Here is a 648-nt window from a genome sequence, read left to right on the forward strand (position 1 = left end):
CTTCTCCATATGGATCAAAGATTGTGCACATCTGTTCTTTGAATAACAATGCATAATGCTCCTCAGCTAACTGACCAACATTTAATAAGTTTTGGTTGGCTTCAGGAACATAATGTACACTGTTAATGTACTTATACCCTGAAGCTATCTCAACCCCTACTTTTCCAACTCCAACAATCTTCAAGAAGTTCCCATCACCTATCTTGACTTTAGACTGAAAAGTAATATCCAGTGTAGTGAAGAGACCTTTGTTACCTATGAGATGGTGGGAGCAAGCACTATCCAGCAGCCATCTATTTGACTTTTCTGAGTCTTCCTCCATCTTTGCCATAAACAGAACCTCATTATCATTGCCTTTTTGTTTTGCTACAGCTGCTTGAGTTGAAGATTCAGACTTCCTTGCTTTACATACCTTCTCTACATGTCCCATCTGCTGGCATGCCCTGCATTTAACATTGGGCCTATACCAGCAATACCCCTCAAAATGATTTTTCTTCTTGCAAATAGAACAAGATGAATGTTTATCTATTGAACTTTCCTGCTTTCCTTCTCCACTTTTGGTTTTCCCTTTCTTATCAGTCTTCTTCGAACTTTCACCTTTTACTTTTAGTTCCTTAGTCTTAGCCACAAGAGCATTTTCACTATACT

This window comes from Theobroma umbraticum, unplaced genomic scaffold (assembly GCF_002168275.2).
Source record: "Theobroma umbraticum cultivar Fairchild unplaced genomic scaffold, ASM216827v3 scaffold_115.0, whole genome shotgun sequence".
Lineage (NCBI taxonomy): Eukaryota > Viridiplantae > Streptophyta > Magnoliopsida > Malvales > Malvaceae > Theobroma > Theobroma umbraticum.